General features: G+C 42.9%; 2 pseudogenes; one reads left to right on the top strand and one right to left on the bottom strand.

Moving 5' to 3' along the window:
- Positions 1-319: 319 nt before the first annotated feature.
- On the top strand, positions 320-3029 carry LOC117723746 (proline-rich protein 30-like; annotated as a pseudogene).
- A 3635-nt stretch (positions 3030-6664) lies between these two features.
- LOC117723799 (E3 ubiquitin-protein ligase RBBP6 pseudogene) lies at positions 6665-8404 on the bottom strand (annotated as a pseudogene).
- Between the last annotated feature and the right edge of the window lie 13617 nt (positions 8405-22021).

Genomic DNA, 22021 nt, shown 5'->3' with positions numbered 1-22021 from the left:
AAGTAGCTTCTAAAATATACAGTAATATTCCAAAGGTGAAAGGGTATGGAGCACAGTTACTTCCCTCAGACAGCAGCCAATGAGGAAGTTGCAAGGCTCAGCCCTGCCTCCTGGAGCTGTACATGTTAAGAGCAGACAAGCAGAGCTAGGTTTGTGGGTGTACATCAAACAATTCTACCTGAAAATTTTTACCAAAACAGCCTTTGTAAGTCCCTGAGAAACACCCAGAGCATTGAGGGTGAGGAGAAGGCAGAATCTATGATATCATTATCTGACCTCTGTGACACAGGCTTTTGATGCCAGAGAGTGAGAGCTGCTCTCAGGGAAGGAGCCCCTCAGCTCCCACTGGGGCTTTGCCCCTTAGGCAAAGCCTCAGTCTCTTGGAGCCTTTTACCAGCTGGCCCTACTGTTGCTGCCACTGGCTCTGATAATCCTTCTGAGCCAAGGCCAGGCTGAGGGAGAAGGATTGAGGGTTGAGGTGTTGAGGGTGACAAGAGGCCAGGGGAACCAGCAAGCCAGGAAACTAGGATACTTACAAAATCTGTGTGTCAGGATTAGGACAAAACCCTATACTACAGAAGAGCTCTGTGTACCAGAAAAAGGACTGAGGGCACTGCTCAGACTGGAATCCTGGGTCAGCGTCAGTTTAGGGGTCTGAGTGTGGGGGCGAGAAGAGGGTAGATAGACTGTTCTGTGACTCTACTTTCTCTTCCAGGTCCCCTATTTGGGTGAAGTGTCTTTTGAAACGGTGGAAGGCACACAAGTTGGTAAAGCACCGCACAGTCCTCTCCAGTCCTTTCCCCATTTTGGCCTTCAGTGCTCTTTGCTGCCCATTTCCCCCCAGTCCCTCCTTCTTTCCAGCCATAACCTCCAATTTTCTAACCTTCTCTACAACACCTTGCCAGATTTTCTGACCTCAAAGGTGACAAAGTGCTGGTCTTCGTTGTTTTGAGACAGACTCATGGAGCCCAGGCTAGCCTCAAGCTCCTTATATCCCCACAGGGATTACAGGCTTGTGCCAGCATGCCACCCTTACGTGGTGTTGGAGTCATGCCCAGGACTTGGTGCATGCTAGACAAACGATGTACCAGCTGAACTACATCCAAAGACCTCACATTGAGGGTCTTGAGTTCACACTGGAAATGAGCACCTGACACAGAATCCAGAAGTCGACCAATCATTCTGACATCTTGACCTCTGTCTTTTTCTCTGCAGGTCCTACAGACTGTGTCTTTCTCCTGATTCCACCCAGAGAGTTGTGGTTGTCCCTCAGCTCCCCAGGGACAGCTCTCATTCTCCATCTCCATACATCCCCAGCCAATGGCTGAGGAAACGTGAGGAGCCAAGATTAGATGCAGACTCTGGACTGAGCACGCCACAGCCAGGTAGAAGAGGCCGCTTGTCCCTATGGCTTGCTGCTGATGCCTGCAGCAGAACGAGGCTGCTGCAGCCACACTGTGCACAGAAAGCAATCTTAACCACCAGCCACAGCTGGCTTCAGAGATCCCCACACTGACTGTTAGGTCTCTAACCACTAGTCTTGTCACCCCATCTGCTTCCCACCTGGATTCAAGACAATGTTGCATCAAAACAAGGATCAGGTGCTGCTACAGTATCCAGTACCCCCAGAATGTCCCCCTCAGGTCCTCTCACAGTTCATGGACTCCCCTCCACCCAACTTAGCATCTCTTTCTCCCCATCAGACCCTCCCTTCTTCCCACTTTCCTTTGCCCACCACCACGCAGGCATATTTAATTTCTGCTCTGACACAGACCCCGTCTCCTGGACCTCACTTCTACTCTTTGGATTCGAATTCTGACTTTGTTCCTCTTCCCTACTCTTCCTCTCTCCCAGGATCCTCCTCTTGCTTTTGCCAAAACTATACTTATTTTGGTGAACAACTCCCCTCTCCTCACTCCACCTTTCCCTCCAACTATCAGCTCTGTCTCTCTCCCCCTCTTACCAGCTCCTCCTCTCTTTCCCAGCTACAAAATTCCTCTCCTCACTCCTACCAGTCCGCTTCATCCCTCCAGGACTTTCAAAGCTCCAGGATCACATCCCCCATCCCCACGTCATCTTCTCAAGGAATTCAGAGGAACAAGCAAGCATGGCAGTGGCCTCCATCCAGAAGCATCAGGTCCTCTGGGGTGGCAGGGGGATGTGTGCCAAGCAAGGTGGACCCTACAGAATTCAAGGACCCAGGGGCCCTTGCCAAAGCCCTGGTGGCCCATGTGGGGCACCACAGAATTGCACAAGACCTACAGCTATAGATTCTGCAGCACATGTGGCTAGGCACAACTGGCCCGGCCCCAGTAGTGGAGTACCCCATATGTCTAGTGTGCCTCCAGCTCCGCACCCCATCTTGTCCCACCCCCAAGTACAAGACTATACCTCGGCTGCTTGCCTTCCCACAACTACTGCCCTGTGCCCAGGGCCAGGAATCTGGGCCTCTCCGAATAGGCATTGGCTTTGGCCTCTACCTGCCTCGGGGCCAGGCCAAGGCTTTGCATCTGTTGCCAAACAAAAGAAGAAAAAGACTGGTGGATGTAGAGTCCCAGGCAGAGACCCTCCAGAGTCAAAAGCCTGCAACCCGAGCATCAGTGCAAACCACTGGCACAATCTTCCAGACTGGGAGCCTTTGATCTGTAGACCTTCAATCACCAAAACCCAGCCAGTGCTTCAGGTCTCTACTTCAGGAGCCAATACAGGTCACTGTTTCCACAAAGCCCAGGCCTTCTGTCTCAAAGTGGTCTGTGTCCCTAGGGTCTATTCCATGAAAGTCTCCATCTTAATTCCAGAGCAGCGGAGACCCTCTGGAACACCCCTTCCAAACTCCACCCTCCCTACCAGGACTTCTCAGTCCTTGGGGTGGCACAGAGACACCTTGAAGGGCTGGCTGGCCAGAAGCCAGGTGTGTTCTCCTGTCCTGAACCCTGGGAACCCCTTGTGGAGTGTGCTCTCCCCTAGTTGAAGGGACCAGAGGCACCCAAGGCCTCATTTGCCCTTCAGTGTATCCAATAAAGCCTAACCCTGAGAATCTTGTGTTTGTGTCCACAATGTCCACAGAATAGAATCAATGGCAATAGGATAAGGCCAGTCCCACAAAACGCTGGGGGACGGAAGGGTGAAGGACACCAAATGCTACATACTAGAGTCCCTCTAGTACCTGATGCTTAGAGACCTCTACAAGGCCCTTCTCATGTTTAATTCAAGTCCCTGGACAGATAATTGAATCAAAGATTAGGCCGATAGGTCTATTTCTCCAGGGACAGCCTGGGTTGACTAGGATGCAGCCGCTCATTGTCCTCACAGGGAAGGACATTGCTAGCAACTCATTATAGGAGAGCACAAGTATCATGTACAGCACATGCACAGACCAGAAACTAGAAGGCTCCTTCAGAAGGGCTAGAGAGATGCTGTCTCAGCACCACTGGGCACCTCACAAGTGTAACTCTAGTTCCAGGGGATCCAATGTCTTCTGTCTTCAGTTGGGACACACACACACACACACGAGAGAGAGAGAGAGAGAGAGAGAGAGAGAGAGAGAGAGAGAGAGAGAGAAAGGTTGAGAGAGAGACAGAGAAAGAGAGACAGAGACTGAGAGACAGAAAAGAGGAAGAGAGGGAGAGGAGAAAAGAGAGTAGAAGAGACAAAAGGAGGAAAAAGGAGAGGGAGAGAAGGGGAGGGGAGGGAAGACCATCCACAGCCCTTAGAAGACACCTATCAGGAGCAACCACCACCCATAACTTCTGTGTTCCAGAAGAGGATGTCAAGCCATAAGAAAGAGTCCAATCAGCTGCGGAGGATGCTTTCAAAGTGGGAACTGGTTTCCTCCTATTAAGATATTAGGAATCAGTGAATCTGTTTGGAGTGTCTTTCCTCACCATGACCCAGGAGAAACCACTTCCTCCCAGGAGCAACACATAAAGGCCCTGCTTGTGTTAGTTTGTGTAATTCTCCTCAAGTTGGGACTGCCCCAGTCTGAGAACTTTTTAATTCAAGATTTACTATCTTCAGTATGTCTTCCAGGCCCTCCTTCCACGCCCCACACAAAGATGGCAGCTTAGTCCTCATTCAAGGTTAGGGGTCCATGACAGAGCATCCTGCTAGGGCTGTTGCGAATTGGGGTCCTGAGCTTGCATAGAGTGAGACCCAGGACTGTGGAGCTTGCACACTGAACGCCTGCGCGACCCAGGGGTTCTCGGGAGCAGCAGATCAGGTGTTTTGAGTGGTGGCCAGTCTACAGTGCTGAGAGGGACCAGAGTCTTCCAGGAAACTAGAGCACCAGGTTCTGCAGCTTTCGGAGGTGGGGCTAAGCATGTCCTGTGTTCTGTGGGGCTGGCAGTGAATGCTGAGGCAGGATGTACCAGTGCCTGGGTGTGGAGCTCTACCAGGCCCCGCCCCAATGTGCAGGCTTTGGATAGACCCCAAGACTGGGCTGCTCATGGCTGCCATCACTGCCATCACTGCGGGCAGAGGAGGAGCTGCCAAGACTGGCATAAAGAATGGCATTGTGAGAACGCAGGGCCACTGGGAACAGGTGATACCTTGGCCCAGGGCGATTCCAGGGTAGCCTGGGGATGCAGAGGTGAGCCTTACCTCTGCTTTAGACCCTGTCCATTTCTAGTGGGATCACCCCACACTGCCACTCGGGTGCTGTTTTCACCTGAGTAGAGCAGTTGAGACATCCAAAATTAGACTGAAAGCTGTGCAGGTCTGAGAAGGCTGGACTGTCTACCCAAGCAGGATTATGGGAGCTGGTCCAGGGTTCTTACTCTGGCCTTTTCCAGGAAGGCAGATTGTCTTGTCTGTCTTCAAGCATCTGGAGACTGAATTCTTTTCTTTCTGTAAACTGGACCTAGTAATCTAAGCCCTGATTGCTGTATGAATTGGGAAGCTCCAGGAAGAGAAGGAAGCACAAAGCAACAGCAACAACAACCAAAGAAACAAACACAAAACAAACAAACAACATGAGCTGGAGGTGCAGGAGGAAAGATCTGTAAGTAATGCAGGCATGGGGGACAAAACAGAGGCTGAAGGAATGGCCAACCAATAAGCAGCCCAATTAGAGACCCATCCCAGTATTATTGATACTCTGTCCTGTTTGCAGAGAGGAACATGATGTCCTCTGAGAGGCTCCACACAGCAGCATCTGAATCAGATGGACACAGCCAAATAGTGGGTGGAGCTTGGGAATTTTTATAGAAGAATAAGTAAAAGGATTATAGGTCAGGAAGGGCATAGGAACTTCACAGAGAGACCAACAGAGTCAACTATCCTGGACCTTTAGGGCTTTCAGATTCTGTATGACCAACCAAAGAACATACACTGGCTGGACCTAGGCCTCCCAGCTCATAGGTATCAGATGTGCAGCTTAACCTTGATGTGGGTCCTGAACATCTGATTGGGGGCCATGCCAAAACTTATTGTGTGTAAGTGGAGTATGTTCTACTAGCTGGGCTGCAAGTCCACCGGCTCCTGCATTCCCATTTGCTCCTGCACCCCATTTGCATACTACACAGAGACAGGAGACTGCTCCAGAACACAGAGGGCCTGCTTATCAGGGCGCTTCTGCTGGTGGCTTGCTATTAAGGCCTCCGCCACCAGAGGGCACGGCTGTCTACACAATAGCAATTAAAAAACAAAATGGCTAGGAATTTAAAAGAGAGCTGAGATGTATGCATGAGAGGGTTTGGAAAGAGGAAAGAGTAGAAACATGTTCTTAATAAACAGTAATCTCAAAATTGTAAAACAGAATAAAAGTTACCAGATATTGCCTACACTGCCAAGATCTAGCATTGAAAAAATTGAGCATTAGAGACAGAGAGAGACGAGAGACAGAGAGAGACAGAGAGAGAGAGAGAGAGAGAGAGAGAGAGAGAGACCTAAAATAGTGCTTTGCAAATGATACAGTTGAAAGTTCTAGTTCACAAAAAACCCTGGAAACATATTGTTCCTTTTTGTCATTGTAACCTGCAGATCACTTGCAGACTCCATCTTCACCCCCTTTCCCACTGCTCCACTCTGCCCTCTTCTGGAAATCAATACAAGAAACCCAGGTGGGTGGGCCATGCTTTTGTCCCTGCCAAGCCTGTTAGTGTCCACATCCCACTTCTAATGAAACTCCACCTGCAAGGAAATTCCTCTGACTTGATTAGTGACCACTTCCAACCCCAGACTCCAATCCTGATTTTACCCCTGAAAAACACTTACACAGGAAGGTGGTGGAGAGGAAAGATTTTATTTGTGTACACTGTCCATCAGAAGGCAATGATTCTACATAGACTTAAGAAAATATTCCTTAACAAATCAATTGAACAGTCAGGAGGACAAGATAAAGACACTTCCAGACTCCTGGTCATGTGGGGCACAGTCACAGCTCTGAAGTTCACAGAGGCAGCATGAGGCTCTTCCTGAGTTTTTCTCTGGCTCCTGCCAGTGAGTAGTATATTGAAGGATTTCAAGGTGTATTCTCTCCACATTGCTTGGATGTCTGTCCTTTCCAGGTTTCTGTCTCATGTAAGCCTCTGTTTTTGGTCATTGGGGGGTGGGGGGCACCTTTGGCTTCAGAATTCACCAGGGACAAGCATGTCTGCAAAGCTGTGTGTGCTGTCATCTCTTGGCTGGTTCATAGCCCATTGAACCCTTCTTGTGGATGTAGCTTCTAATTCTTGAGGACCCCAAAGTCTCCCTGAAGTTTCAGCCACTCTCTCCAAATGTCTTCTCTGTTGGCCAAGGGTCTAGGCTGCACTCCCACTGTGTACCCTTTGTAGTACTTCTCATACCACTGTCGATATTGCCTCTCCCATTCCTGGTAGCGTTCTTTCTCAAATGGGTCTCTAAAGTCAACACTCTGCCCATAATAGGCTTTGGTGTCATAAGGGGGTAGACCTTCTCTGTATCTATGAAAATACTCACGCTCTGTTTCTCCTTGAGATATATTGTGTTTAGTGGGAGACTGTCCCCTAAATGCTTGAGGAGATCTGGACCAGGAGTGGTATAGTCTATAGGGAGGTGACCTTGACCTAGATGGGTGGAATCCATGAAATCTGGACTTGGCATGGTATTTGCAGCTCTTTCCTCTGCCTGGTATTGGAGCTGGGGCAGAAGATGGGTTCCCAGGCACAGAAGAGGCCAAAGAAGATGGATTTGAAATTAATGAAGATATAGAGGGAATTGGGTTAGCTGAGGAAGATGTCACTGGAATCTTCAGAGTATCCTGCTGTCTCGATATGGGAGACCTCATCAGAGGCTGCAGGTTCTGCTGGATGAGTGGTCTTGGTGTTGGTGTTGGTATTGGTGTTGGTGTTGGTGTTGGTGTTGGTGTTGGTGTTGGTGTTGGTGTTGGTGTTGGTGTTGGTGTTGGTGTTGGTGTTGGTGTTGGGTGTGGAGGTAACTGTTTTCGTAGTCTTTTTGTATAGCCAGTTTTATTTTTAAAGTTATTAACAGCCTGCCGTAAAGACTTGTTGGCAACTAAAGCATCAGGAGAAACATCATTTTCATGACATGTTGGACATGTATGTTCATCGGACTCCAGGAGTGCTGTTCTTATACATTCATCACAGTAACTGTTTCCACAGCATGGAATGACAACGGCATCTGTAGGAATGTCTCTGCAGATGAGGCACAGGAGCTCCTCTGGGATAGGATCACCTTCTTTTGAAGATGGGGATGGTTCCTCTGGTAAGAAGGGTGGTTTCTCTTTCTTCCCAATTGCATAGGCCTCTGCATCTATAATCGGTATTGCATATTTTCCAGTGTTGGTAAGCATTGCACCTTTCATGTTAGGATCTTTCACTTCCATCAGAAAACTTGTAGGAATTCCAGTGCTCTTTTTGATCCTAGGACCAGTTGCAAAGTTCTTATCCCCATTTGTTGGGCAATTCTTAATATAATGACCAGGTTTACCACAACGAAAGCAGGTGTAGGATGGAGGTGGCAGACTTACCAGACTTTTCTTCATGTAATTGATTGGGTTGTATAAACGGACAGATTGCAACATCATTGCTTTAATTTTGTCTTCCTCAGAAGCATTGGCTTCGGCCAGATTGACAGTCTTTGTAAGCTGGGCCAGAGAAAGAGATGCAGAAGGGTCACCAATTGCTTTTGTAGCTCCTATCACTGGCTCAGTTCGACTTATAACACGTTTCTTGCTTGTAGACTTAACATCTCTGATAGGAATTCTTCTGACTATTACAGATGAATTTTTAGGAATTAGTGCATTAACATCAGTATATTCTTCTTCCGTCTCTGCATTGGTGATCTGCAGATCGCTATAGGCAGCTTTCAGCTTTTCTCTCCCCATAATCTGCTTCTTTAAATCGCAGAGGGAGATATGGAGCCCATCAAAGATGATGGTGCCATAGGTGAGTTTAGAGGAAAATTTATAGTGTACACAGGACATTGCAGCAAGGGATTCCTTGTGGTAGGCACTGTGCTGACCGCTGATGGTTTGCAAATTCTCAAGTCCAGTCTTCTGAGTTGGAAGTAACTCTGGTCTCCAAAAGACTAGGATGTGCTCCAGCTAATCTAATGATGTCTGACTATGAATGGAAAATCCAAGAATCCAAAGGTTCTCAGTCCCCAAGGCTCAATGACTCAGCTGGTCTTCAGTAGAAGCTGGAATCCCAAAGTAGTCTCTAATGCCACAGAAGGAATACACTTGCTAGCAAGTCCAGAGCAAAAAGCCAGGGCTTCCTTTTTCCACGTTCTATTTATTTGAGTTATCAGCAGAAGGTGTGGCCCAAATTAAGGGTGTGTCTTCCTACCGCAAGTTCCCGATTAAAGGCGCAGGAGAGAAGACTATGTAGTTAAGATCACTTGGCTGCTCTTCCAGGGGATCTGGCTTCAATTCCCAGCAACCATGTGGCATCTCACAACTGTCTAGAACTCCAATTACAGAGGAATCTGACACCCTCACCCCAGACATACATACAGACAAAACACCAATGCCCATGAAATAAATAAAATGAAAAAATTTAAAAAATTCCACATTAGACATGGATCTTCCTCTTTCAAGTTAAGAGGAAAATCCCTCCCAAGTGTGCTCTCCATTTTTAAATTTTAGTTAGTTTGAGTTGATGTAATCAAGTTGATCATCAAGAATAGCCATCATTGGCATCCTTTGTCAGCTTCAGCTATATAGCAAAGTTGAGTCTACCCTGCTACATGAGACTGTCTCAGAAGAGAAAAGGAAAGACAGAAAGGTGGGCATACTGAAAGCTAAAGACATAAATTGACACTACATTGAAATAGGAAAGCTACTAAGGAAATCAAGGGGAAAAGGAAAGACAATGGGCCCCTCCTCATTTGCCTGATTGACTTCTGTGACTCAGCAGCTGACATCCAGGGATTTCAGCATAGTTATCTAGTCCACTTGGGTATGAGTTGCACCCATTCTGTTTTGAGGCACATCCCAAACAAGATTTTTAAAAATGGCTGATGATCTCTGGTCTAAGGACATCCCATGTATAAGAAAAGTGTGAGTATATACACCTGCAACCTCAGGAGGTGGAGGCAGGGGATCAGGCTTTCAAAGTCAGTCTGGGCTTCAGGACACTTTGTCAGAAAGAAAGAAAGAAAGAAAGAAAGAAAGAAAGAAAGAAAGAAAGAAAGAAAGAAAGAATTATTTCGGGCCTAACTTCCTAACTCTTGGGCTTCAAAAATGTTGAGAAGTGCACTACCCCACGTTTGGGGGCCAAAATGTCTCTGACCATTCTGTCAGTGTTGGAACCTGCACTGCCAAAAGCCTTGGGGCTAAATTGTTAGAGCCTGCACTGCCCCATGCTGCTCAAGTCTTCGGGTTGGGGTTCAGCAAGAGAGGGTGAGGGTGGATGTGAAGAAGGAGACCAGACAGAGTGTGATTCAATCCCATTCATTCTTCAGTCTCTCTTTCTAGTTCAAGTCCCAAGTCTTGAGTTCCTAGTCCCTAGTTCCTAGTTCCTAGTCCCTAGTGCCTCCAAGTTCCTAGTGTCTTCTTCCTCAATGCCTAATTCCTACTCCAAGTTGTACTCTAAGTTGTACTGTCCTAATGCTTAATTCCTACTCCAAATTGTACTCTCTGAAGTGTCTGATTCTCTGTTCCTAGTGTTTCCTGCCTTTTATATGTCTCACTTCTAAGCCATGCCTCTAAGTCACACCTTTAAATCATGCCCTTGGGTCTTGTCTCTAAATGTGATCTCTAAGTAACACCCTTAAGTCACACACTTTTAAGTCTCACACACCCAAGGGAAGATCCTAGGAATCTAAAACAAGGTGTTATCACAGTGTGCACAGCTGTTGTAGGCTAATTTAATCAATTCTCTGGTCAGGGTATATGGCTCAAGATGGCTGCAAGAATGATAGCTGCTTTCTGTTGGCTCCCCACAAAGAAAAAAAAAGAATGAAAGCATTGCTTTGACTGCCTGCCTTATCTCTGCCTTTGCTCCCTTCTCTAGTTGCAGACTTGCACAATACACTAATAAAATCTCTTCAAGAACAGAATTCTTTGGATAAGCAAAATGACTGGGGACTGGATAAATAGCTCAGCACCTAAGAGCACTTACTGTTCTTGCAGAAGACCAAAGGTCACCTCCTTGAACTCACATGGGAAGCTACAGGTTCTGTTATACTAGGTTCAGGAGAACTGTTCACCTGGATCTATTCTGATTATCAAACTGATTAGATTTTTGTTTAAAGCTTGAACATTTTTTTACATAAAGGATTGACTCTACTTTAAGTAGATTCATGTTTTACTCAAATGAGGAGGGTTGTTTTGGTACAAGTCAATAGTGATTTAAGGATGATCTTAGTAATAACTCCAGATATCAGTGATTGACATCCATATTAATGAAGTCAAGTAAGTGTTTTAAATCCTGTATATTGATGACCAGATGAAGATCAGTCTTATGATTCTGAAAAGTCTATGAAAACCAAGCTCAGAGGTACAAAGGTTTTCAAGAAAGAACCACAAATTGATATCAAAGTTACATAATGATCATGGAAACCATGAAATGTTCATAGACATAATTTTGTCCATTAGCTTTTGCCTATATCTTTCTTGTTAATTTAGTTTGCATGACAGAGTCCACTCCTGACAGCAAAGAGAGTCCTCTGAGAAACAAAATCACCTACTAAGTTTAAAATCACCTTCGGATTTCAGCTGGTCCTGCTGACAGCCTCTCAGAACTCCTGGACAAGTCATAGCTGGTAGAGAAGAGGTCCAGAGTGTGAGCCCTGAGGTTGCACCAACTGGAATGCCCCCTGCTGTAAAACATCCCAGGGCCATAACTCCCAAACAGAACTATGGGTCAGCCTATGGAGACTTTTGGCTTCTTGTCAGGACTTTTTCCTTGGCTATCCCTCCTATAGAACCCCAAATAGACTAGACCAGAAAAGAAATACCTCCCATCACATAATAATCAAAACATCAAATATACAAAACACAGAAAAAATACTAAAAGCAGTAAGGGAAAAAGGTAAAGTAACATATAAAGGCAGACCTATAAGAATTACACCAGACTTCTCAAGAGAGACTATAAAAGCCAGATCCTGGACTGATATCATACAGACCCTAAGAGAACACAAATGCCAGCCCAGACTACTTTACCCAGCAAAACTCTCAATCAATATTGATGGAGAAACCAAAATATTCCATGACAAATCCAAATTTACACAATATCTTACCACAAATCCAGGCCTTCAAAGGATAATTGGCAGAAAACTCCAACACAAGGAGGGAAACTACAACCTAGAAAAAGCAAGAAAGTAATCTTCCAACAACCCTAAAAGAAGGAAGCTATACAAACGTAACACCACTGCCAATAACAAAAATAACAGGAAACAACATCATTGCACCTCATACAATAATAGTGGAAGATTTCAACACCCCACTCTCAGCTATGGACAGATCATGGAAACAGAAACTAAACTGAGACACAATGAAACTAACAGAAGTTATGAACCAATTGGACTGAACTGACATTTATAGAACATTTCATCCTAAAACAAAAGAATGTACCTTTTTCTCAGCACCTCATGGTACCTTCTCCAAAATAGACCATATAATTGGTCACAAAACAGGCCTCAACAGATACAAAAAGATTGAAATAATCCCTTGTACCCTATAAGACCACAATGGACTAAGACTCGTCTTTGACATGGACAAAAAACAACGGAAAGCCCACATACACGTGGAAACTGAAGAATGCTCTGATCAATGATGACTTGGTCAAGGAAGAAATAAAGAAAGAAATTAAAGACTTTTTTGATTTAAATGAAAATGAGGACACATCATATCAAAATTTGTGGGACTCCATGAAAGCAGTACTAAGAGGAAAAATCATAGCTCTAAGTGCCCACGCAAAGAAAATGGAAAGAGCATACATTAATAACTTGACAGCACACCTGAAAGTATTAGAACAAAAAGAAGCTAATATACCCAAGAGGAGTAGACGCAGGAAATAATCAAACTCAGGACTGAAATCAACCAAGTTGAAACAAAAAGAACTATATAAAACATCAACAAAACCAGGAGCTGGTTCTTTGAGAAAATCAACAAGATACACAAACCCTTAGCCAGACTAACCAAAGGGCACAGAGACAGTACTCAAATTAATAAAATCAGAACTGAAAAGGGAGACATAACAACAGAAACAGAGGAAATTTAAAAAAATCATCAGATCCTACTACAAAGGCCTATACTCAACAAAATTGGAAAATCTGGATGAAATGGACAATTTTCTAGATAGATACCAGGTACCAAAGTTAAACGAGGAGCAGATAAACCATCTAAACAGTTGCATAATCCCTAAAGAAATAGAAGCAGTCGTTAAAAACCTCCCCACCAAAAAAAGTCCGGGACCAGATGGTTGTAGTGGAGAATTCTATCAGACCTTCCAGGAAGACCTAATACCAATTCTCTTCAAACTATTCCACAGAATAGAAACAGAAGGAACAATACCCAATTCATTCTATGAAGCTACAATTACACTCATACCTAAGCCTCACAAAGACCCAACAAAGACAGAGAACTACAGACCAATCTCTCTTATGAATATTGATGCAAAAATACTCAATAAAATCCTTGCAAACCAAATCCAAGAACACATCAAAGCAATCATCCATCATGATCAAGTAGGCTTTACCCCAGGAATGCAGGGATGGTTCAATATTTGGAAATCCATCAATGTAATCCACTACATAAATAAACTCAAAGAAAAGAACCACATGATCATCTCACTAGATGCTGAGAAAGCATTTGACAAAATTCAACATCGCTTCATGTTAAAAGTCTTGGAAAGATTAGGAATTCAAGGGCCATACCTAAACATAGTAAAAGCAATATACAGCAAGACAGTAGCCAACATCAAACTAAATGGAGAGAAACTTGAAGCAATTCCAATAAGATCAGGGACTAGACAAGGCTGCCCACTCTCACCCTACCTATTCGATATAGTACTGGAAGTCCTAGCCAGAGCAATTAGACAACAAAAGTAAGCCAAAAAGATACAAATAGGAAAGGAAGAAGTCAAAATTTCACTATTTGCAGATGATATGATAGTATACATAAGTGACCCTAAAACTTCCACCAGAGAACTCCTAAACCTTATAAACAACTTCAACAAAGTGGTTGGATATAAAATCAACTCAAACAAATCAGTAGCCTTTCTAAACTCAAGAGATAAACAGGCTGAGAAAGAAATTAGGGAAATGACAACCTTCACAATAGTTAAAAATAATATAAAATATCTTGGAGTGAATCTAACCAAGCAAGTGAAAGATTTGTATGACAAGAACTTCAAGTCTCTGAAGAAAGACATAGAAGAAGATCTCAAAAGATGGAAAAATCTCCCATGCTTCTGGATTGGCAGGATTAATTTAGTAAAAATGGCCATCTTGCCAAAAGCAATCTATAAATTCAATGCAATCCACATCAAAATTCCAAATCAATTCTTCATAGAGATAGAAAGAGCAATTTGCAAATTTATATGGAACAACAAAAACCCAGGATAGAGAGAACTATTCTCAACAACAAAAGAACTTCTGGGGGAATCACCGTCCCTGACCTCAAACTATACTACAGGGCATTAGTAATAAAAACTGCATGGTATTGGTACAGAGACAGGCAGAAAGATCAATGGAATAGAATTGAAGATCCAGAAATGAGCCCACATACCTATGGCCACTTGATCTTTGACAAAGGAGGTAAAACAATCCAGTGGAAAAAGGACAGCATTTTCAGCGAATGGTGCTTGTTCAACTGGAGGTCAACATGTAGAAGGATGCAAATCAATCAATCCATTCATATCTCCTTGTACAAAGCTCAAATCCAAGTGGATAAAAGACCTTCACTTAAAACCAGATACACTGAAACTAATAGAAGAGAAGGTGGGGAAGACTCCAAATACCTAGGCACAGGGGAAAAGTTGCTGAACAGAACACCAATGGCTTATGCTCTAAGATCAAGAATTGACAAATGGGACCTCATCAAATTGCAAAGCTTCTGTAAGGCAAAAAGACACTGTCAATAAGACAAAATGGCAACCAACAGATTGGGAAAAGATCTTAACCAATCCTACATCCGATAGAGGGCTAATATCCAAGATATACAAAGAACTCAAGAAACTATACTCTAGACAACCATATAACCCTATTAAAAAATGGGGTACAGGGCTAAACAAAGAATTCTCAGCTGAGGAAACTCAAATGGCTCAGAAGCACCATAAGTAATGCTCAACATCCTTAATCATCAGGGAAATGCAAATCAAAACAACCCTGAGATACCACCTCGCACCAGTCAGAATGGCTAAGATCAAAAACTCAGGTGATAGTAGATGCTGGCAAGGATGGGAAGAAAGAGAAACACTCCTCCATTGTTGGTGGGATTCCAAGCTGGTACAACCACTCTGGAAATCAGTCTGGCAGTTCCTCAGAAAACTGGACATAGCATTACCTGAGGATCCAGCTATACCACTCCTGGGCAAATACCCAGAAGATGCTCCAACATATAACAAGGACATATGCTCCACTATGTTCATAGCAGCCTTATTTATAATAGCCAGAATCTGGAAAGAACCCAGATGTCCCTCAACAGAGGAATGGAAACAAAAAAATGTGGTACATCTACACAATGTAGTACTACTCAGCTATTAAAAATAATGAATTCGAGAAATTGTTAGGTAAATGGATGGATCTAGAAATTATCATCCTGAGTGAGTTAACCCAATCACAAAAGAACACACATGGTATTTACTCACTGTTAAGCGGATGTTAGCCCAAAAGCTTGGAATAGCGGAGACTCAACCAGCAGACCACATGAAGCACATGAAGAAAGAAGACCAAAAGGGGATGCCTCAGTTCTACTTATGACGAGCAACAAAAATACTCAAGGGAGCAAATATGGAAACAAAACATGGGACAGAAACTGAAGGAGGAGCCATCAGGAGACCATTCTACCTGGGTATCCATCCCATGTATAGTCACCTAAGCTAGACACTGATGTGGATGGTTGGAAGTGCATGCTGTCAAGAACATGATATAGCTGTCTCCTTAGAGGTCTGCCAAAGACTAACACATTCAGAGGACGATGTTCACAGTTAACCACTGATATGATCAAGGGTTTCCCAATGGAGAACTTAGAGAGAAGACAGAAGGAGCAGAAAGGTTTTGTGACCCCAGGAGGAAAGCAACAATACCAAACAACCAGAGCCCCCCAGGGTCTAAACCACCAGCCTGGGAGCACATAGGGAGGGACCCATGACTCCAGCAGTATATGTAGGGGAGGATGGCCTTGTTGGGCATTGATGGGAGAGGAGTTTCTTGGTCCTATAAAAAATGAACACAGAGTGTGGGAGATGGGGGGGGAAGTGAGGGTAGGGAGGGGATAGTGGGGGGGTTAGGTGCAGGCACTGCCTCATAGAAGCATGAGGAGGGGGGATGGGATAGGAGGTTTCTGGGGGGTGGGAAGAAGTGGGGTAAGAGGATAAAATCTGAAAGGTAAATATAATACCCAATTTTAAAAAGATAGATGAAAAAAAGGAGAAATAAGGGAAAAAAGATAAAAAAGAAAGAAAAAAGAAAAATAGGAGATTTAATAACACAAATGGAAGGATTTAGAAATTTAGGAGGCAGTTTATGTTAATGGAAACAGCATCATAGAAACTGGAAAATCACACCCTCATAGAAACACAAGGAGGGGGAATGGGATAAAGGGTTCCTCAGTAGTGGGGGGAGTGGGATAGGGGAAATGTAAATATTACAACCAATTTTAAAAAGAGGGAAAAAAAAGAAAAGTTGTTAGAACCAACATCTTAAAAAAAAGTCAGCCCTCTAGGAAAAAAAAATTTTTTCTTGATAATAAAATTTGTTCTGAGAATTGTATATTGCAGAACACACAGCCTCGGTGTATCTACTCATCAAGCAAACTGAGCAGACCTGCTCAAACCTCTGATGTCCTGGAATTCCACCTGGATGCAGTGAAGACACGGTGTCAGAGGCTTATCAATTTACTCTTCCCCCCCCCCAATATCTCAATGCAGGTAATCAGCTTGAAAAAGTTAATGAAGAGTCAGTGTCACTATTCCCTGGGCTTGAGGACTAAGGTGGTTAATACTGGACTGTCTTTCTAGGGAAAAGTATAGGTTTTGTTGGAATAGAGAGGATTAGCTAGGATTTATTGCATAGCCACAACCTATTGATAGAAATCTGTATAATTAGTATCAAGATGAAGTTATAATTTCTTAAATGGTACAAAATTTACTTTGATTTCAAATTTAAGGTTTTCATTGGTACGAGTTTCTTATTGATATAAAAAGGAGATGAATATTGGTACTCTCATGGACATTGTGCCTATATAACACATTTAGGAATACAATGCTTAGACCCAGTCCTTCTTTAACTTTTTTAACAGATTTGAGATGGTGAGCCTGTGAGTTAAGGGACTATAGCAAATTCATGGCTTGGAGTTTATTATTAGGGTATTCTCTATGTTTTATTTAGAAATAGCTGAGAGGAGTTAACAGACAACAATCCAGGTTACCTTACATGGATAGTTGGTTTTCAAAACATCAGAAGTCCACAGAATTGACGTTACAAACATTTCTATATTAATGTTCATTTTGATTAGAGACCTGTCTGCTCCTGACAGCTTCCTGTCTTGGATTCTAAGAAGAAATTGAGCATCCTTGGAGTTACTCCAGTTGTGCAGAGACTTGCCTCTTTCCATCTACAGACAAATTACTGTCCAGTAAAGGACACACTTGCAGAATAGTCGACTGATTATATCTGCCTAGACAGAGTAATCAGCCCTTAATAATCCTGCATCACTAAGGTCTGTCAGATGATTCTGGGCCAGAAGGCTGAAGATTTGATGCTCCAACGTTCTGTAATATAGGGGCTGCCCAGGTGTTCAGTGGTCTCTAGAAATTGGCTAACTTTTAGAAGCTATGCTTTGTGCTTCCCATAATTTCAGTTAACTCAGTCATTCTAGATTTCTGACAGGGTTGAAGATCTATAGTCTCATAGCCAATCCTGGCTATTTACTTTGAGATTAAAAATCTGAGTGGAAGGTTTTCAGTTGACATTTATTCTAAGCCAAGAAAAAAAGCCAGGTTCAAAACTAAGTATTTTAGTCAGGAGAGATGACAGAGGTTTTGGTTAGTCAACAAAATGATGGACTGGGTATTAGGACTATCTTGTACCTCACTGGTACAAATAGGAATAATTATGCTCTAATTGCATTTTGACAGAAAAGTGTTATTTTAACAGGAAGTTTGATATGTAGGAGGAGCTAAGGGGGAAGGAGTACCGAGAGGAAGAGATGGAAAAAGGAGAGGACAAGATGAAGGAGAGGAGAAGCTAGGTGATGAGAGAGAGAAAGAGAGAGAAAGAGAGGAGGGGGCATGGAGGCAGATGTCCACGTGTCTCCACCAGTCAAAGACAGTTCATATATCTAGGTTGGGTATTGGGTTACATTTCTGATTGAGCATTACCAAACGTATAAAACCTTTAACTAACACTTTAAAAAAATTGTATAAAAAGCAAAAAGGAAAAGAGGGCATGGGATAGGGGTTTTCTAGGGAGGGGAAATGGGGAAAGGGGATGGCATCTGAAATGTAAATAAAATATAAAATAAAAAAATGAAAAAAAAAATATAGATTGTCGAAACAACAAAAATAAATAAATAAATAAATAAATAAATAAATAAATAGAAGGAAAAACAGAATTCGTTGTTTTTTTTTTCACCGCCCAAACCATCATTTTAGAAAAGACTGTGCATATAAAGATCTGCTTCAGGAGTAGAAAAAGAAACTAGGCATTTATCTGTAACTTGGTCACACAATCTAGTTAAACACTTGGATCACAAGGCGTTGGTTAATTTTGCCTTATTGTGATCACAAAACCTCCCAGAAACAGCTTCACGGAAGGAAGGTTTATTTTGCCTCATGGTTTCAGACAACCATGATTGAACTACTCAGTTTGCAGTTACATGTGTCAGTGGCAGAGGCTACTCTCCTCGAAGTAGATGAGGAAGCAGAAGATGAGTTCAGAAGCAAGGGCAGCAAAATTGTCCAACCTAATCTCTATGCACTTTTATGAGTTAGAGCCTTCTATATCCTGACATTTTTAGTCCCCCACAAAAATATTTCTAGATCGATTATGTGTATTCAAATAATGAGTCTGTTGAGATAATTTCAGCTTGAAATTCTAACACATCAAAGTCAAAATCCTTTTGTCCTCCCGTTTTCACATCTGTGAATACAATAGGCTTCTTTCCTGACAAAGAATTTGACCAGATAATTCCATATGTAAAAACTTAAATCAATGAAAATACATTTTATCATTTATCATTGGAATAAAGCATTCCAAAGTGAGGGGGAAAAAAAAGAGAAAAGGGGATCAAGAGGATACAAATTAGAAAGGAAGAAATCAAAGTATTGCTATTTTTTCCAGAATATGATAGTTTATCCAAGCAACCCCAAAAATTTGGAAAGAGAACTCCTATATCTGAAAACATCTTCAGCAAAGAGTGTGGATACCAAATTTACTCGAAGAAGTCAGTAGACCTTCTGATAAATAGCTCTAGAAAGAAATATCTTGGTGTAATGCTCACCAAGCAAGTAAAAGATCTGCATGACAAGAAGTTCAAGTCCCTGAAGAAAGAAGTTGAAGAAGATATCAGAAGATGGAAAGATCTCCCAGACCCATGGATATATAGGATTAAAAAGTGAAACTGGCCATCTTACCAAAAGCAATCTACAGATTCAATGTAATCTCCATCGAAATTCCAAGACAATTTTATTTTACAGAACTTCAAAGATCAATTCTCAACTTCATATGGAAAAAGAAAATACTCAGGCGAGCCAAAACAGTCCTGAAAAATAAAAGAACACTGGGAGAAATCACCACCCCTGACCTCAATCTGTACTACAAAGTAATTGTAATAAAACACTGCAGGGCATTGGTATAGAAACAGACACATTGTTCAATGGAATCAAATCAAAGACGCACAAATAAACCCACACATCTATGGACACTTGATATTTGATAAAGAACCAAAACCATACAAAAAAATGAGAACTTCTTCAAATGGTGCTCAACTAACTGGTTGCCTATATGAAAAAGAATGACAATAGATCGATACTTATCACCCTGCACAAAACTAAAGTCCAAGTGAACCAAGGACTTCAATATAAAACTAGGTGCACTAAATCTCTTAAAAGAGAAAGTGGGAAATACTGTTGACTACGTTGGTACAGGTTACAAGTCCCTGAACAGAACACCAATGGCTCTTAGATGATCAGCTGATAAAAGGGACCTAATTAAACTGAAAAGATTTTGTAAGGCAAAGGACACTGTCAATAGGACAAATCCACAGCCCACAGACTGGAAAAGGGTCTTCATCAACCCTACATCTGACAGAAGGCTTATATCAAAAATGTACAAAGAACTTAAGAAGTTAGACACCAACAACACGAATAATCTAATAAAAAAAAAAAAACTAAGGTTCTGAACTGAGCAGAATTCACAACAGAGAATTTCAAATGACTGACAAGCACTTAAAGAAATGTTCAATTCCTTATTCCTCGGAGAAATGTAAATCAAATCAAGTCTGAGGTTCCATTTTCCTCCCATCAGAATGGCTAAGATCAAAAACTGAAGAGGCAGCCCATGCTAGAGAAGATGTTTAGCAAGGGGAACATGGCTCCTTTGTTGGTGGGAGTGCAAACTTGTACCACCAATTTGGAAATCAATTTGGCATTTTCTCAGAAAACTGAAAATAGTTCCACCTCAAGACTCAGCTGTATCATTCCTGGGGAAACACCCAAAACTTCCTCCAATATCTCACAAAGACACTTACTCGGTTATGTTCATAGCATCTTTATCTGTAATAGCCAGAAACTGGAAACAACTTAGATGTCCCTTACCTGGAAAACAGAAAACAAAAAATGTGGTACACCTACACAACAGAATACTATTCGGATATTAAACTCAAGATATCATGCATTTTTCAGGCAAATGAATGGAATTTGAGAATAGCATGCTGAGTGAGGTAACCCAGTCCCAAAGGACATATGTGGTATGTAGTTACTTAGAAGTGGATATTGTCCATAAAATACAGGTACCATATTATACTCCACAACCCAAAGAAGCTAAACAAGATGGAAGGCCCAAGCAAGGAAGCCTGACTCTCATTTTGAAAGGGCATTAACATAGTCATAATAGACAGATGGAGGAAGAGAACTGAGGTAGGGTGAGGGGGAGTGGGAGGGAAATGTGGGATTCAAGATCCTGTGTACGGCAGGACAGGATAGATGACTAGGTGGCCATGAAAATTAATGGAAATCTGCACTGGACAGGGTGAGGAGGATGATACATGGCCTGGACAAGGAAGGCACCCATAAATCAATGGAGTGACCTTGGTATGACTCACTTTTTTGTGGATATGGTGTCTGAAGGGGTCACTTCCTGTATCCAGACAGAAACCCCAGTGGAGCAATAGAGACATCAACCCAACCACAAAACATTCAACTCAATATTTATCCTGTCTATAAGTAATGCAGGCATGGAGGACAGAACAGAGACTGAGGGAATGGCCAACCAAAAAGCAGCCAACTAGAGACCCATCACATAGGTGAGTATGAATTGATACTCTGTCATGTTTGCAGACAGGAGCATGATGTCCTCTGAGAGGCTCCACCCAGCATCTGAATCAGATGGACAGAGCCAAATAGTGGGTAGAGCTTGGGGATTTTTATAGAAGAATAAGAAAAAGATTATAGGTCTGGATGGGGATAGGAACTTCACAGAGAGACCAACAGAGTCAACTATCCTGGACCTTTAGGGTTTTCAGATTCTGTACCACCAACCAAAGAACATACACTGGCTGGACCTAGGCCTCCCAGCTCATAGGTATCAGATGTGCAGCTTAACCTTCATGTGGGTCCTGAACATCTGATTGGGGGGCCATGCCAAAACTTGTTTCGAGTAAGTGGAGTGTGTTCTACTAGCTTATCTGCCTTGTCTGGCCTCAGAGGGAGAGGAAGTACCTAGCCTCTCAGAGACTTGAAGTGCCAGGGGGTGAAGGGGATACCCAGGGTCCCTCCATCTGCACAGAGGAGAAGGGGAGGGGAAAATGATTGTGGAAGGGGGTGACTGGGAGTGAGTCAGTGAGTGTGATGCAAAGTGAATAAGTAAATAGAATAATAACAAAATAAAATTTAAAAGAAGTGTTGCTATGGTCATGATGTCTCTTGCTTCACTATGTAACCCTAAGATAGTACTCTTCTGCATAGTAACATGAAATGCCTTGTATATGTGAAACTTACATGTATAACCCCTGAAAGATTTAACCTATGCTCCTTGGTCAATTAACTGCCAAATTAAGAGAATTAGTATGAAGGCTGAAGAGAGAAGAATGTATTTGAGATGACTGTCCTTCTTTTCTGTTCCATAGAGGTGACACCTCACATGCCATTTCTGATGCAGTTTGCCTACATCTCCACCCATGAACAGAATGTGGACTGCTGGGCAGAGGACCATT

The sequence above is a fragment of the Arvicanthis niloticus genome, chromosome 19 (genome assembly GCF_011762505.2).
Source record: "Arvicanthis niloticus isolate mArvNil1 chromosome 19, mArvNil1.pat.X, whole genome shotgun sequence".
NCBI classification, from domain to species: Eukaryota; Metazoa; Chordata; class Mammalia; order Rodentia; family Muridae; genus Arvicanthis; species Arvicanthis niloticus.
The sequence above is the reverse complement of the archived record's forward strand: the minus strand, read 5'-3'. Positions and strand labels throughout refer to the sequence as shown.